This window comes from Jaculus jaculus, chromosome 4 (assembly GCF_020740685.1).
Source record: "Jaculus jaculus isolate mJacJac1 chromosome 4, mJacJac1.mat.Y.cur, whole genome shotgun sequence".
Classification (NCBI taxonomy): Eukaryota; Metazoa; Chordata; class Mammalia; order Rodentia; family Dipodidae; genus Jaculus; species Jaculus jaculus.
The window spans coordinates 134218039-134236247 of NC_059105.1; the positions used below are offsets into that span (position 1 = coordinate 134218039).

Consider the following 18209-nt stretch of genomic DNA (forward strand, 5'->3'; position numbering starts at 1 on the left):
ATGTGTGTGCCCCCTTGTGCATCTGGCTAACGTGGGTCCTGGGGAATCGAGCATCGAACTAGGGTCGTTAGGCTTCACAGGCAAGTGCTTAATCACTAACCCATCTCTCCAGCCCCATCATTGTTTTTGGTTTTTTATTTCTTTTAAACTGGGGCATTGGTAAACAAACTCAGAGTCTCAAACTTATGAGGCAAGCACTTCATTTAGTGAGCTATTTCCCAAGGCTCCAGTTAGCTAAAATTCTCCTGGCACACACATCCAAATTTCTTAAATGGAATTTTTATTTTGTTCATCACTGTTCTGTGCTTTTGTTATATTCTGAGCATCCAGTCTGAAAAAATATGAGGCAAATAATACCTATATCATAGGGCTGCTGTGAGAACTGGAAGTCCTGTTGTATTAGAAGAACTAAGAATACTGTTCATCTTGTTTCTTGACCCCTGAGAACTCCACCAGCCTTCACACTTAGATCCCTTTTGCCTGTGCCCTTCTGTTTCCTGTGTCTGCCTCAGATTTTTGACCAAGCACCATAGAAGGTGTATGTTTTGACTCTCCTACCTTCATAGGAGCTTTCAAAAAATTTGGTGTTAGTGAATGGAGACATCTCCTCACAAGCTCATGAACAAGGGGATAGAGAATCAACATGGCTTTGGGTATGTTCAAAATTGAGAACTTACTTATCATATTTATCTATGGTATCAGTGTTGGGTTGTGACAAAATGGAATCAAAAACAAAGGAGTTCTTTTCCCTTTCTTACCTTCCCCCAGCTGAAAAGCTCTATATAGCCCACTATCTGTAATCTCAAAGTTGATTGTGCTCCACTCTTGAGAGTCAGTTCTGGTAGCTCGTGTTTTCTAAAAGCTTCCATCTTTGCCTCTGAGTGGTCTCTGTGGTCTTGGTCACTCCTGAGCCTTATAATCAGAACAATGGTTTTGACTAGGATACTGATACCGACAGAAAAGTTGCCTATAATTTAGCAGCAGAGCTAAGCCACAGAGTAGATTTGAGTCCAGGCTACATTAAAAATGAGGTCAGGAGCTGGAGAGATTGCTCAGTACTTAAGCAACCTGCCTGTGAAGACTAAGGACCCAGATTTGGTTCCCCAGTACCCATGTAAGCCAGATGCAAATAGTGGTGCATGTGTCTGGAGTTGGTTTGCAGAGGCTGGAGGCCCTGATGCCCCCATTTTCTCTCTTCCTGCCTCTCTCTTTTAAATAAATAAATAAAAATAAAAATATTTCAAAAGAATGAGGTTAACAAACCAGCAGATCAGCCCACCCACAAAGATGTTTCTCCCAACTATCAGCAGGGACAGGAAACATTTGTTTCTGTGTTGATGATTTTGAGACATAATTACCCCCCTTAGTCATCTGGGTGTATCTTGTAAAATAATAGTCAACACACTTTTTAGTCATAAAAATACATATTGCACGTAATTCCATGACTTTATGTGAATCATTTATCCTTGGTTTCTCTTGCTGAAAGTTAGAAATATTGCATAATGCTCAAAGGAGTAATGACACTAGAACATAAAGAAAATTTATTAGTTGCTATTCCCAGATCTAGGGAAGGTAAGATTTAATTTCTTTGCTTGGTTTAAAAGCAATTGGAAAAAGCTCATTGTTTATAACATATGCTGGTGAATCTTACCATGTACCTGTCTTGTTTATATTATCCATCGTCACCTTTAAAGGGCCTTGTACTTTAGCAGCATGAGGCAATGTCACAGACCCAGAATGACCCACACATTAAAGGGCATTTATTCCAAAGGAATGTTCAGGACCACATTCAAAACTATGATCTTTAAGGAGGCGGACTTCCAGTGCTAGCTGGGATCAGCCTCACTGTGTGTTATGAGTCTCCACTCTGATGTCAGGAGACAGAATGAATTTACCTGAGCCCCAAAACCCAGATCAGGAAACACACACAGGACCCATGAACCCCAGCAGAACAATATGGACAGTGCGCAGAAGCCAGTCTGAGTCAGGGATCTTTGTTGAGCAAAGTTCCAGATTAATCTCTGCTAAAAGTTAGGATAAATTCTTAAAGGCCCTTTGAAGGCAGTATCACAGTTCCCAATAAAACAGAGAATATCTCGACTGGTGATTCCACAGAGTATAGGAAGATCAAAAGCAAAACAAACAAAAAAGTAAAAGATTTGGATTGCTGCTTAGGTAAGTTAACAATAGATGGTTCTTAGAAGTTCCATAAAGAATGGGATATCAAGATAAGCCTGGTTGTAAGGAAGAGGAGGGAACAAGGCAGAAAGGACACAGAGATGCAACCATCCCTGGAGGGAGTGTGGCAGCTTGGCTTCCAGCAGAGTGAGCTTTGGTTATGTCCAGGGAAGGGTTGGATTTAGTGAATATCTTGATATGAAGAGAATCTTCATATAACTGTGCAGTGCTGTCTAGAGCAGCTTTGGAAACAGACTGGAGCTGTCTGCACTCGATGTTCACAGACACAGTTGGCCTCACTGCAACCTCAGAGGCAGCCAGCAGGAGGAAGCAAGAGATAAACCCTGGGGATTCTGATGCACACTAGGCAATTACAATTTGAATTAAACTGGTCTGGATTTAGAGAAGAGCAGATAGCATTATTTATAATTGTATCTTGTGCAGATAGAAACTTTTCAAGGACTTTATGAGCCTGTGATTCTGTCTGTTTTTCTTTATAGACCCCAGAAATTAATCCCCTCTCCCCCCCACGCTACCAAAAAAAAAAAAAAAAAAAAAAAACTACTTAGAGTGAAAAGGTTTATACCATACCAAGGACATGAAATAAAAGATATGAAGTATGAAGTATTGTATGATAAAGAGGGAATGAGAGGGGAGGCTGATTGGTTTACTTTAAAATTATATTTCTAGAAAATCAATTTCCAACATGCATGCATTTTTTTGAACTTGAAAACAATGTGTTCTTCTATATAAATGCAACCTTGTATAGCTCAAAGAAAGCTGCAAATTTTCAAATACTAAGAAGGAATCTGGTGGATAGTAGGACATATTTTGTTACCAAATAAACTATATTGTATGTCAGGAAGTTTTTCAAAAAGCTTCTTGTATTATCTTCTAGCTTCAGATCAGACTGGAACTGCCCAAGCCTTTCTGTTAATTATAGGCCAGCCAAACCTGCCAAAATTGACAGAATATATAATTTGAAATCAAGTAGATTTATGTAAAATTTACAACAAATTTGTAATAAATTTGCCTCTTGACATTCTATTGAATATTTGTATAATATTATGGAGATAAGTATTTTAATTGCAAAAGAGATAATTGAACAAAATGACTTAATTTTTATCTTCTTAGAAAAGTGACATAAAATTTGCTAGATCACTTGTTTAAAAAGTACATTTTGTTTTGAAAAAGTATCTAGAAGGACTAAAAATTGAAATACAGATTCCATCCACTGTGAAATTTTCAACTTTTCTCAAATGTATCCTGCCTATATGACCTTCTGACATTTTTATCCAATTATGGAGAATCTCCACATAAATGCATTTGGATGTTTTGTGACTGTGTGAAATGAATCACTGATAATTCATGAATGAGACAGTCCTATCATTAGCCTTGATAAGATGGTAATTTGATTATCTGATGGTCCTGTTGCTCCTTCCATTTGTGAACATGAATATTTAAAATATGTGAAGGGCAAAATACTTCCAAAGAAAGAATTGGTCAGTATTTCAAAAGAATAGGTTCTTTCCCAATTGCTGTTAATTCTAGCTCTATAATATCAACTTTGACTCTGAGAGTAGGAACAATAATAAAAAGGCTTCCGTTTTGAATAAAAATTTGTGAGTATGTTTTGTGTCAATTTTATTTCTAATTATCAGTTCATGTATGTTGATATAGTGCATGTGTCTATGTATAGTGCATGCACATGTGTGCAAATGCTCACACTTATGTTAGTGGAGGCTGTAAGGGTCCCAAAATTGCTGAAGAAAGACCCCAGACTCAAATAGTACATAAAAGCAAAGAGCGTTTATTCTGCAGAATCAGCCAGCATGCAGGAGTCAACCATTCATACAAAATGGTGACCTGGAGAGGAGCACACAAGCCCCTTTTAAGCACAACTAGGGGAATTCCAGGCCAGTTAGGTAATCTTCTAACATGATTGGCTAGGCAAGCAGCAGTTAGAGTTGTATGTCTTTGATTGGTTGGGGCGGAAGGATTGTGAAAGGTGCAAAAGGGACATGCCTGAGCATGTTTGGACATGTCTTCAGGAATTGACTCAGCCCACAGGACCCCCCAAACTGACTCAGGCCCCTGCACAGCTATCTTCCCCAACCACATGTCAGGGTCACTGTTGATTAATAGCCAGCCCTTTGTTCATGAGTTTTCCCAGAAGTCCTGCCTGCCTTTCCTGGAAACCAAGTTAGGGTGGTACCTTACTGAAGTCTGTCATAGCTTCAGTTTGGTCCCTTCAGAGGTCAAAGTAGAATGTCAGGTGTACTCTGTTGTTCTTTTACATTATTTCCTTGAGATGAAGTCTCTGACTGAAGATGGACTTGCAGGTGCCTCCTCCTTCAAACTGGTGGACTACTGATCCCCAGCAAATCTTGTCACTGCTCTACTGGGGTCATAGGCGTTCAAGGCCACACCCAGTTATATTATAATTTTTAAAGAGATTCAAAATGATGAAAATTTCTTCTTTTTATTATTCTCAGTCGTCGCTATTTACTAGGCTTGATTGACACTCTGTATTAAAAAAATGATATTTATGACTACTTCTGGCCACGTATATTTCAGCTTTAAGAAATAGCAAAATTATTTTTTGTTTCCTTCTTTAGACTCAAAAATAGGTTGTAATCGTCAGTGTTAGTTCTCACAGTTAATGCCCATCTCAGTAGTTCCTGGAGAACAGTACCCTCCACTGTCTGTATTAGGTTGCTCCATTGTTTACATGTCTTCAATTTAGATGCAGATTTTGATTACCCAGATAACCCTTTTGAATTTACAGGAAGACTCAAGCACTGATCATTTTTCCCACATTAGATTTATCAGATCAAGGTATCCTAGTTAAGTGAATCTTGTGTTTTTAAAATTAAAAAATTATTACCATGAATGATGATCAATAAATTTAACACCTGCTATTTACAAAATATCTATACCTTCATTTGTACTGTGACCTCCAATACGTGTCCTACTTTGTCAATTTCAGGGAAAAGAAGGCCAAGGAAAATCATGCAGACGTGGGCACAGAGAGGGGAAGAAATAGTAGAGAAGACATGATGCATCTCATTCCAGTACTCATTGCTCTGCTGGTCCACAGTCTAGGATTACTGAGTTTAAAAGTGGCATTCTGTCCACCAGGAAACTCTCACCCCTAAACTGAACCAAGAGAACATTTCTCTGATGCACAAGTGCCTCTGTGAAAGAGCAGTAAGAATAATAACAGTGTATTACACATGTATGGTGGAGCTTACTTAACCTTGGATAATAGTACATTATTCAGATACTGGCAGGATAGAGGCTCAAAAGCACTACACAGATATACTGTACCCTGGAGAGTAAATCTGCATTCTATGGGGTTGTGATTAAACTAGCTTATAGGTGCTTGTGTTTAGCAATTTGAGGCCATGCTATACTCTCTGATCCTAGATTAAAAAAACAAAAAAGGTGTTTAATATCACATATAATGAAAGTCAGAGAATTTAAATCTACAAAAAAGAGCAAAGGGAGTTACATACACCTTGAATTCCATGCACTTGGGATCCTGGGGCATTATGATCATAGGGCCCAAGTCAGTGTAGGCCACATAGCAAGTCACTGACTTAAAAGTAAAACAAAAACAATAGAAAAGATATTTAAGTGAACCATATAGTATTATACTGCTAGACTCACAGCTCTCAGCATGATTTTTAAATTTTAAACATACAGAAATATGTATAAATAGATGTGTATATGATCTAATTAGGCTGATGAAAAGGGCTGGGAAGCTATTGTACACCAATAGGGTAAACATAACAAACCCTGGGCCTTAGTGTTGAAGTATCATTTTCTAGCTAAAGGAACAAGGTCTTCTGGGGGAAATAGCTAATTTTAACATCAGGGGAGATAAGTATAAGCCTAAGACATCTTATAAAACTAGAAAATAAGAGTGCTCAAAAAGGAGTCAGGGCATGTAAGAAACATAAGACAGCCAACCTAGAAGAGATCTGTATAACCAAAGAAAATTAGGATTAGAACAGCAAAATACATAATATTGCGATGGAGTACTAACCAATAAAATAAATGTCTATGACGCTAACATAAATTGATGATGCAATAAATGCATAAGTATAGAATAGGTAATTCTTCCTAATAATGACATTACAATGACTTAATATGAAAGAATTACGTAGACACTCATCATTGGACAAAACCCCAATAATAACTAGTGCCTTGTTTGATAATAAAATAAATAATATCAGAAATTGTGAAGAAGAATCAGAATAAGTGTCTATATTCACAATACCCAAGGATATCAATCTATTATAAAATTAGTTTTGAGCTGGGCGTGGTGGCGCACACCTTTAATCCCAGCACTTGGGAGGCAGAGGTAGGAGGATTGCCATGAGTTCAAGGCCACCCTGAGATGACAAAGTTAATTCCAGGTCAGCCTGGACCACAGTGAGACCCTACCTCGACAAAACCAAAAAAATAAAAAAATAAAAAAAGTTTTAATAATACTTAAAGGATGACAACTAAAAGACATTTTCACCTTGAAACCAAAATTTGGGCCAGTAATAATATGAATAGCTGTGTCATATACAACTGACAGGATGTATAGAGAAGGACAGAATGCCATTCCTGTGGAATTTGTACCAATAATGCATAAAATTAATCATTAGAAAATGACAAATTAATACCTCATTCTTGGAATAATGGACCAGGATTTTTCAAAACTTTCATGGTCATGAAAGAAAAGGAAGGACTGAGAAATCTAGTTGATGGGTTACTGAGGAGACCCAGGAATAAACTGCAATAGATGTTACTAGATTCAATTTTGAATCAAAAAAAGAAAAAAAAAACATGGAAAAATAGTTGAATTAGTTTGGGTAATAGTAAGCTAGTAATTTTAACTTCTTGATTTTTATAATTCACTTGTGAGTATGTAAGATTTTCAAAGCTATCATAGGGTTATATGAACTTTCTATTTGTTTCACAAATTTTGTATAGTATTATTTTCAACTTAAAAGATCAAAACATATCTTATGACAACACAACAGGCTAGGTATGACTATCATCATGTTACAGAGGAAGAAACTGAAGAAAAGAGGGATGAAAAAACTTATCCAAGATCACTAGATCAGTTGTTTTCTCAGTGATTGGGGAAAAAAGAAAAAAAAAAAAACTGGCGAGAAGCAATTCATGGAAGGAAATGGGTTTAATTCATTTTACAGTTCTAGAGCTTAGATTCCACCATGGTTGGGAGGACATTACAGGAGCAGGAAACTTGGTCACATCATCAAATCAGCAGGGAAGAAAGAGAATAATAGAGAGAGGGGAGAGAGAAGAGAAAAGAGAATGAGTGAATATGGAAAGAAGGGCCAGGTCCGTAGATACTCCCTCCAGCGATACACTTTTTCCAGCAAAGACTCAACAACTTCCCTAACAGCACCACCAACTGGGGATAAAGGATTCAAACATAAGAGTCTGTGAGGGACAGTTTACATTCAAACCACTAAATTATAAAGTTGTTAGAGCTATGATTCAGATATGAACACTCATCATGTTCTTGAAAACTATGATTTAATATGGTCTGAGATTCAGCTAATTCTGACATATTTGCACTTGCTCTTAATTTCATTTTGACATGCTAGGGTATTACTACATTATATCAAACATAACCTTTGTAAAAATAAATTCCTGCTTACAGTGTCCAATACTAGATAATAAAGGAAAACTTAATTCTATTTCTGTAGCCAAATGACCAATCAGAAGCCATTAAGTGGGACCTTACTAAACAGCAAATGAGAATATTTGCATTCAAAGATGAAAATGTACCCATAGGGCTTTTATGCTTCATGACTAAAAAAATCATTAATAATAAAATATAAAATGATAGACAGTTACTAATGTAATAAAGTGGCTAAAATGAGAAGAAGAAATTTCTAATAATATATTTTATTGCATTCAAACAAGGTTTAGGTGACTGTGCTATGACTCTGAATTTATTATAGGCAATTAGTAGTTTAGATTTCTGTATTTATAAAGGTCACATCAGGGAAAAATATTTTTAAATCTTTTAATTCTTTTGGATAATGCAAGGAATTTTAACTCTTCATTCAGACATATCAGTGATCAGAAATAAGTGAATAAAATGAATTACATGAATGTTTACTTCTGTTTTGTAAATATTTGTACTTAGAATGTTAAGTTTTAGTCTGTAGCAATTCAATCCAAAGAAGTATGCCTCTTTATTAAATTACAAAAAAGAGTAATACAAATAATGTGAAAATACACATAATGAATTTATAAATTCTACTAGGAGTTAAATTTTACCAAGGTTAAAATGTCTAAACTGGAAAGAAATGGTTTTCATTAATTATTTTAAATTAGTCTTGATCTGGGAGCATGTGTTTAATAAATGTGTAATTTTCAATGATAGTAATAAGTCTAAGACTATGGGAAAATCTTAAACTACTAAAACATCAAATACCTGAATATATATTGAAGTCAAACCAGGAAAAAGGAAGGTGTAACCATATTTTATGTTATTAGTGTGTGTTTTGTTATAACTTGATACATAATTTATAGCTACTTCTACTTTCTTAAAACATAATATAGGAAAATGCTCTCCAGATTCAGTTAGGCTTCCTGAAAAGTACTTGTAAAGAAAGCTTTTCCATGTAATGGTTAAAGAAAAAGTAAATAGAATTTATTTCTGTCTTGGGCCCAATTAAACTTCCATTCAAACTTGTCCTGACTAGAAAATAAATTGCCTATGGATTCTGAATATGGGTTTTTACACACTTGGATGGAAAAAAAATGTACATCTGTGGAGAACTATGATTTATGAAAGTATTGATTTCTTTGTTAAATAATGAATTAGATGTCTTACCACAATATTATTTATCAAACATTTTTGTCATATAATTAAATTGTCACATAATGGATTGCACCCATATAGATTCATTAAATATTAAAAACTACATGTGACACTACTCACCTTATCTTTGGCTAACAACACATTTCCTCTGTTCTTTTCCATTAAGGTCAGTAATGGCAGACATCATCCACACTTATGAACCTTGCTTCTCAAGGCTGCAGGCGCCATAAGCATGTTCCTTTAGCTTATTCACAGACTAAAAGTTGACACACTGAGAAAGGAAGGTGCATAGAAAACATTCCATTCAATTTGAGTCATAAAATCATTACAGGTGAAAATATTTTAAGACATACTAAAATTAGATTTATACTTATTAGACTCACCCCTACTGATAGCTCCTGAATTCCTTTCAGCATCTGCTTAACAGCTTATCTTCTCCTGGATCCTTTTTGTTTTGTTTTGTTTTGTTTTGTTTTTCTCAGCTGGCCAGGCTTTCCATATATTATACCTATAGCCACCCAGAGAGTGTCATCAGCTGCATAAATGTATTTCTGCCTTTTCCTGATTGCTAACCCATATTCCCACTTGAGCTGACCTTCCCCTAGGAGTAATTGTAATGTTCACCATAATTAATAATTTTGGTAGCTACATAATCTGCCTCCTTTCCCACACATGTAATAGACTCGTGCTTCTCTCCATGTGACAATCGAGGACTGAAGTTTTCTGGAACTGTGATTTTGTAGCTGAGTAGTCAGATGCACAAGTGGACAGGACAGTATGATGTGGATTGGGTGATATTAGCAGCTAATAGTAAAAACTTGTGTTTATTGTATGCTTACTATATGTTGGGCATTATGGTAGACTTTTAACATGAATTACTTTATTCCAGCATTCTTAAAACAGTAAGAAATTGGCAGTCAGTATTTTTTTTTTTGGTTCATTTATGTGGAAACTTCAGATTAAGGGGCTAGGTAATATTTCAAGGGCACAGTAGCATGAACACAGAGTTCCAGATTCAAATATGTTTGACTTCAGCATCTGTTTCCACTCCTCTGTTTCTCTGTGAGTAGGTAGGGCAAAAAGGAGAAAACCACACATCTTTCTGATTCAGAACTTTTGCAATGAGTTGATTATTTATATCTCTAGTTCTATGCTTTTGAACTATCTCTACTACTATCCAAAAAACTAAAATGTTCTTCTTCTTTTTTCTTTTTATTTATTATGAGAGGATTTCTCAAAACTCTTAGGTTCTATTTCGTTTTCCCTTAATATCCTAGGCTTTTTAAATATAGATGAGTGAGAACAAAAATAAGGCTATTATCTTCTGACAGCCTAAAAATAAATGAACTTGAGTTTCTTGGGTCCAGTTGAACTTGTAATTCTTTCTGAAAAGAACATTCTTCAGAGAACTGGAAGGAAATCTACAAAGCATACGGAATTAAATATGATTGAGACATGACCCATGACTTTAAGTGTTTCCCTGCTCAGCATAAAATTGGATGGAGGGGCTATAGGTGAAGAAATGAGATTTCCAATGGAGATGGGGGGGTAGGGAGAGAGAATGTAATTATCTGAGGAGTTCAGGATTAACTTCAGAAAAGTAGCAATAGAAGAATAGAAATACAGCCATGTGTGGTGGTGCACGCCTTTAATCCCAGCACTTGGGAGGCAGAGGTAGGAGGGTTGCCGTGAATTTGAGGCCACCCTGAGACTCCATAGTGAATTCCATGTCAGCCTGAGCTAGAGTGAGACCCTGCCTCAAAAAAAAAAAAAAAAAAACAAACAAACAACAAAAACATAGAAATACATACTTAAGAATGATATCGTTTGAAACATTCACTATATCTATTGATAAAATTAATGGTAATGGGCTGAGTCTGTAGCTCAACAGTCAAATGCACTTGCTTGCAAAGCCTGCCAGCCCATGTTTAATTTCCCCAGTACCAACATAAAGCCAGACACATAAAGTGGCACATGGATCTGGAGTTCATGTGAGACAGCAAGAAGCCTAGGCATGCCCTTACATTCTCTGTCTCTGTGTGTCTTTCTCTCTTTCTTTCTCTTTCTCTCTAATAAAAAACAATTGTTTAAGAAGAAATTAATGGATAAAATATAAAATTTGGTTTTATAGATAAGGAAAAAAATAAGAATGAGAACTTAAATATTCACACAAACTGAATAAGGTCTAAACATTATTCAGTAATCACTACAGTATTAGTCTTTAGTTCCTCTTTGATTTGTTCACAAATGGTGCCTGATATACCTAATACTGTATATATATTATACAAAAGAAAAGAAAAAGTATGTGGTAACAAGCTGTGATTATCATAGTTTGATTTGTGGTCTCCTTAATGTTGGTAGTGGAATGAGTAAGGCTAAGGCAGGCATGGGTCACAGATGGATAAAAGGCTTGCTTCACAGCTTTATACAGGATTTGTAAGGTGAGTAGATTTTTTTCAACATTTTAATGAGGACAGTGAGATTATCATGCAGAGGTAATTGTATACCAAGTTAAAGTATGGCCAGAAGTTTCCATGGATATGAAATTCTCCTTGTAGTCTTGAGAAACCTGAATTGTTCATAAGAAAGTGAAAAATCGATTAACTTAATAGCATCACTTATCCATAAAATATTGAGAAGGAAAGGTGGCCAATGCTGATGGGTTGGGAATATATAGACAAGGATATATAGTACTTGCCTGTAAAAACTTTCAGATAGTTTTTCAGGAAAGTAATAGATTGGAAGGCTTAGGTTAATATCCTTATAGTAAAAGCACAGTCTCTGGAGCTTAAAATCCATAGCACCATTCAAGTCAGGTCCGTTTTCTTCAGGAAACTAACAAGCTACTTCATTTCTATAAACATATCTCTTCTCATTCATAATATGTGAATGATAAGTGTTACCTATCTTTTGGTAAGAGTGCAAAGATAAAATATGAGTGTGCAAATGAAGTATTTTGCACATATCCTGAGTGCATGCTGAGTAAATACTGAATGTGATCTGTGAGACACACATAGACACATCTGAGTTCAGTAGCTTTGATGATGTCATTCTTTACAAGGGGTCAATCTGAAACTGAAAAATTCACCATTTGGATGGATGTATAAATCAAGGACCAAATAGTATATAATAATCACAGGTAAATAGTATATAATAATCACAGGCATTATTAGGGAAGGGAAACTTCAATATAAAAAATGGTCAACTAGACATAAAGGTGTTGATGAGGCAAGTAAATAAACATGAATGATGATTCTCAACTCCTTGACAGCCAGAAATTTACCAGGTCTCTACCACCACTATGGTTGCTAGAACAGGAGAAAAGCCTATACTTGGACCTCAGAGGAGAGAAAGTGGTTTATCTAAGCCTGGTGTCTCCAAGCTTGAAAATGGCTGGCAATTCAGGGCTGCAGAATTCAGAGAATAGGATGTTAACTGTCCTATTCTAGTCTCTGAGGTCAGAGTAGATGTCTCATGGGCTGGTACAACATCCCAAAAGGCTATGGTAATGTTTTGGGGAGGTCCAAGTTAGGATCCCTTTAACAGTGTTGTGGAGAGGCATACAGACAACATTCAGTTGCTGCTATGACAAGACTTGCCACTATCAAAATACAGAAGCATCAAGAATTTAAAGAAACCAAACCCTTTTTGTGTGCCTCCTGCATTGGCAAAGCCTGGCAGACAGCAAACAGAACAGAAATGTCATTGGAAGAGTTATATTCCCCATCCCACAAACTATTAAAGGTGACAATAAGCTAAAAGGCAACAGGAATAAGAACAACATTATTATTTTTATCAATAATGACTGTGATGATAATATATTTCAACTTATAAAATACAAAAATTAAAACCACCATATTTTTATCATTAATTAGACAAAATACCCTACCAGAAGCCTCTTATGGAAAGAAAGGTGTTAAATTTGGCTTACAGTTCCAGAGTGTACAGTTCATGATGAAGGGGAAAACCTGGCATGAGCAGGAAGCCGACATTACATCATCACATGGGGCGGGGAGAAAAAATTTAAAAGGATGGCCTGTAATGCCTTAATTCCTGTCCCCAGCCACATCCTCCAACTTCCTCCACTTCCTCCAACAAGGCTCTACTTCTTAAAGGCTCCACAACCATTCCAAACAGCTGGGGAACAAGTTTTCAGACACATTAACCTATGGCGAACATTGTACCTTCAAATTACTACAATAATTCTTTGAACCAATACACAAGAGTTGGTAGCATTTTTAGCATGGGCTTGAGGCCATGGTGATAGAGTTATATGCATTATTGTCCAATTCATGGTTGTACTGGTGGTTTGTTAGTGGTATATACAAGTCAGTAGCATTTTAAGAATGATGCATGCAAGAAGAAAGGAGGAAAACTTACCAGCTAAGAATGTGAGGCATATTAGCAAAGGGTGAGTTAGAGCTATTGCCATTGGAAAGAAATTTAAGGAAAAAAGAGGAAGGTAAAATTTACATTTAAAAGAAATTTTCTGTTGGCTGTGAAATGTGGAATAATGTTTTTCCACCAATAATTTCAGAATTGCTAATCTCTCTATATATGTGTGTATACGTGTGTGTGTGTGTGTGTGTGTGTGTGTGTGTGTATGTGTGTGTGTGTGTGTATGTATATGTGTTTTTATTTACTTATGACTTTATGTAGGTCTCTGGGTTTCATCAAAGCCAGCCATGGAAGATGCAGTTATAGGAGCATTATAAGAAATGCTAATATAATATCATCTATTTGTTCCTCACACTGTTTAAAACCACATCACCTTAGAAGTGGATGGTGTAGGGCTGGAGGGATGGCTTAGCAGTTCAGGCATTTGCCTGCAAAGCCAAAGGACCCAGGTTCGATTCCCTAGGACCCACAATAGCCAGATGTGCATGAGGGGTGAATGCATCTGGAGTTTGTTCATGGTGGCTAGAGGCCCTGGAATGCCCATTCTCTCTCTCTCCCTCTCTCTCTCTCTCCCCCTGTCCCTCCCTCTCTTTCCCTGTTTCTCTGTCAAATAAATAAATAAAATAAATATTTTAAAAAAGAAGTGGATGGTGTAGCTATGCCCAGCCCCCATTCTATTTTGTCTCCTTAGAATGACTCACTGAATTGTTTGCTGTGTATATTTCTCAACTGTTCTCACATCTGTGCATACTTCTACAAAATGAGCATTTATTAATAATGAGTGCTAATAAAGGATTACCTTCTTCCCTCCCTCCCTTAATTCTTTCCTCCTCCTCTCCCTCTCTGATTCTCTCCCACCTTCTCTTTCCCCCTTACTCCCCCTGTCTCTTTTTCTCTCACCTTAGAGAGTGTGTTTCTATTCCCAGAGCAATGTTTCTAAGCTCCATTCCCAATAATTAGCACACTGACGTATGTGACAGTCTTTCACTGTGAAGGCATAACAGGTAGCTGTTATTTCTAAGCCATCACATTTTGCTCATAAAATTTCTATTTTCATCAGAAGCACATAAGGCTTGGGGCGTAGAATGGTGGCTTCACACTGTGTAAGCAGAGTTCCAGGACACAAAAACGACTAATATTACAAGCATTTTTCTAGCTTTGAAGATGCTCAGAGGTAACCTAAGAAACAGCATCACATGATCAATTTTAGTAATTTTGTTTTTAGAATACAGATTGTTTTGAAATTCATGAAAATGTAGAGAATAAGTGACCCTTTTACACTGTAATATGAGCTTACACAGTAAAAACATACAAATCTACTAGATCATAAATATAGTTGTCAAAGGCTTTTGCTAGATAAAATTAATTTGGGAGTGTCTGCATAGAAACTTCAAATCAATTAGTTACAAGCCTTACTTTCCTTGCAAGAATCAAAAATTCACCTCAAATGGCTCAGATGTCTTGGGAGGGCAAGAGGTTGAAAGTTCACATATTGGTCAAGGCAGAGTTTAATCGTTCCATGGATACATTCCCAGGCACTCAAAACCTCTTGCATCTACACCACTTGCTCTCCCAGCTTAGCCTCTCTGCCAACATTAGCAAGATTATATTTGTAGGATGATGAAAATGCTAGCTGGAAGCTCCAGACTATGGCCCAAGCTCCTGAGGAAGAGTTCTATTTTCCCAGTGATACTGTTGACCATAAGAAAGACCTTGTTGGATGCTTGGCCCACTGGCCCAGGCAATGAAATGTGCTCAAGTTAGCCAGGCCAGGCTAATGTACAGCTCCCAACACCAGGACCAGTCACATTTTTTTTTTATTTAGTTGTTTTCACATTTCGGTGTGTATGAGTGTATGCATAATGTACATATATGTGTGTTCATGGGTATGAATACATACAGGCACACATGTGCCATGGCTCGTAGGTGGAGGTCCGAGGACAACCTTCCGGCATCTGTCCTTGCCTTCTACCTATGTGAAGCAGGCTTCATCATCTCTAATGTTCACTGCTGCATTTGCCAGGCTAGCTGGCCCATGAGCTCCTAGGAAAATTTCTTGACTCTACCTCTCTTCTCTCCATTGGTGTTCTGGGATTACAGAAGCCCTCCATAGCATCTCCTTTTGCATTGCATCTGAGGCTGCTATCTCAGGTGACCATGCTCATGGGGAGAGTTCTCTAGCCACTGAGTTGTATGCTCAGCCCCCATGTTCTTTTACTGTGCCTTCCAGAATGCATTTTAAAAGTTAAAGTATATGTGTTAAATTAATTGTGTGAATTTTAAGATATTAGTTTCCGTGTGTTTTAAATGAGGAAATAACTAGTAATTAACATGTATTGTAAGTATTCATCCATCCCTAGTGATCTATCTTATTTGAATGACACAATATTTTATTTTTTATATTTTTATTTATCTACGATGGGGGGGGGGAATAGACTGACTGATTATGGGCAAGCCGCCAGGCCCTTTTTCCACTGTAAAAAAGTTCCAAACCCATGTGCCACTTTGTGCATCTGGCTTTATATGAGTACTGGGAAGTTGAACCCCAGCTGGTAGGCTGTGCAAGCAACTATCTTTACCCAATGATCTATCTCCCAGGTCCCTAGACAACTTTTGAAAGAAAGGACATAGTGAAAACATTTAAAATTTAAAATCAAAATTTAGTTATACTTCAAAAATTATGTGTTGCAGTCAGGAGGTTCTCATTGCTGGTAGAAATCACCCAGCCAAGAGCAGGTTCTGGGAAAAGGAGGTTTATTTTGGCTTACGGGTTCGAGGGGAAACTCTATCATGGCAGGGACAAACAATGGCATGAGCAGAGGGTGGGCATCACTCCCTGGCCAACATCAGGTGGAGAACAGGAACAGGAGAGTGCGCCAAACACTGGCATGGGGAAACTGGCTATAACATCCATAAACCTGACCCCAACAATACACTCCCTCCAGGAGGCATTAGTTCCCAAATCTCCATCAGCTGGGAACCTAGCATTCAGAAAACCTAAGTTTATGGGGGACACCTGAATCAAACCACCACACTACGCCATGTCACTTTCTTTTCAGAATGCTTCAATTTCTTTTGTACCCTCCATTTTAAATTTTATTGTATTCACTTGAAGAATGCTTTATCTTTCATTTTATATGGCCTTTAGCTACTCTTATTTGACCCATTGAGAAACTTTTGGGCCCTTATTATTTCTTTAATTTTTAAAAACATATTATTTGAAACAGAGAGAAAGAGAGAGGCAGAGGTGTACTGGAAAGAATGGGCATCCAGAGCCGCTAGCCCCTGCAAACCATCTCCAGATGCATACACCACCTAGTGCATCTGGTGTTACGTGGGTACTGGGGAATCAGACCTAAGTCCTTTGGCTTCACAGGCAAGTGCTTTAAGTGCTAAGCCGTCTCTTCAGCCCAGGTCCTTATTCTTTTTTTTTTTTTTTTGCGATGCGGTTCGCGGTTAAAGAGGCCGCCCGCGGCGGGCCAAGCGGCCCCAGTTATGCGCGAGTGCGTACTTTGGCGCCGCAGCTAGACCCCCGCGGCGGGGGCTCAAAGGCAGCGCGCAGGTCCTTATTCTTAATTCCCCACTTTTTTCCTTCTTTGGTTTTATTCCACATTCTCTTAAGCTATGGTTTGAATTCTACTAAGTCCCCCTCTCTCTTCACTGCTTGTGGCCTTTCCTGGGGAATTCTCCTTCTACCTTTTTTTTTTCTTAATCAAGTGTGAATGTTCCTCCTTACAGGATTTCATAAAGTTCAATGGCAAGGAAATTTACTAGGGCCCTGAAAAAAATACTGACATAGATGAGTCTTCAAAGCACCTCATTTCCAACAAACTGGTTGTTAGTAAAAGATGGTGCTCTCATTAGGAGGCCAAAGGCTAATTCAGAATTACGAGGCAGCCATGATTTTATCTTGCTCTGAACAATTTCAATCACTTCTATCAGAGGTAGTAGCTGTGCTCACAAATGAGGTGGATAATTACAATGATATTAGGTATCATTATCTGGGGGTTATTACATGCTAGGCATCTTGCTAAAGACTTTATGAGAATTGTTAACTTTCTGTGACAAGATGGTTAGTGAGGACTATAGTACTAACAATCTCACTTTACCTATGCATAAGCTTCCTAAGGCTGCTGAACCACTGGCTTGAACTCGCTGTGATAAGGGGAATATTGCGATTTGAATCCCACTCTGGACACCATGGCCCATGCCTTTTGATTTTGTGTGTGTGTGTGTATGTATAAGTTATTTTCATGTCACTTCACTTAGATTTAATATTCGATATATGCAGCAGAATATTATTGCAATCTAACAGCATATTCTCTCTTTCTCTCTCCCTATGTGTGTGTGTATATATATACAACTAAATTTCAGTCTTTATGTTTCAGTTGTATCTTTTTTTGTTAACATTTTTTGTGGTTTTGGTAAAACAATGTGTTTCAAATTTTTGAAAATCAGAGATAGAATACTGGGTAATTGGCTGTGTCAGCATCCTTGAAAACACAATGGGAAGTCATGATTTTGGCAGAGAAAGAAGCGATAGCATAAATTCCTAGTAGAAAACTCAATGGCGATTACAGAATAAAGAATGGAACATTTAAAACTATGAAATGATTACGGCCTTTGTTTCTTTATGAATTCTAGCATCACTCTATCAGCTTTCAGCCTTTCTCGACATATGAGCATATAATGTTGCTCCATCTTAGAGACTCTCTTTTTTATTTTCCCCCTCCCTCAGAGACTCTCTTTTGATGAAGACGTGTCCAGTGCA

General features: G+C 37.3%; 1 protein-coding gene and 1 pseudogene across 19 annotated transcripts in view; one reads left to right on the forward strand and one right to left on the reverse strand.

Moving 5' to 3' along the window:
* The window catches only part of Robo2 (roundabout guidance receptor 2), a 1359396-nt gene that overhangs the window by 328183 nt on the left and 1013004 nt on the right, over positions 1-18209 (forward strand). The gene's annotated exons all lie outside the window — the stretch shown is intronic.
* On the reverse strand, positions 16880-16996 carry LOC123460541 (annotated as a pseudogene).